Consider the following 310-nt stretch of genomic DNA (forward strand, 5'->3'; position numbering starts at 1 on the left):
CATATACGTATACACCCAGGAAATGACCTCACAGTAGGCCTGAATTTCTTCCCCCAGGACAGAAAAAATCCACGTTTTTCTTTGTTGAAAGCTTAATTACCGAATGATTAACATGTGTGTGGTGTATCACAAAAAGAAAACTAACCCACATTATAAAATTCATACAACTGCACAGCTGATCATAATTCATCAAACCACAAGTCATCACATATATTTCAAGAGTAACCTCTCTTCCACATCATTCCCACATTTCCTCAATACACCTGGCTCAGTCATAGTGTAATAAAATATACATGAATACTAGGTTGCA

The 310-nt window shown here is 36.5% G+C and overlaps 1 long non-coding RNA gene across 2 annotated transcripts in view; it reads right to left on the bottom strand.

Annotated features, from left to right (window-relative positions):
* LOC118330653 overlaps nt 1-310 on the bottom strand; it is a 72,804-nt gene that overhangs the window by 57,056 nt on the left and 15,438 nt on the right. The gene's annotated exons all lie outside the window — the stretch shown is intronic.

This window comes from Morone saxatilis, unplaced genomic scaffold (assembly GCF_004916995.1).
Source record: "Morone saxatilis isolate NCDOM2014 unplaced genomic scaffold, NCSU_SB_2.0 Contig2, whole genome shotgun sequence".
Classification (NCBI taxonomy): domain Eukaryota; kingdom Metazoa; phylum Chordata; class Actinopteri; family Moronidae; genus Morone; species Morone saxatilis.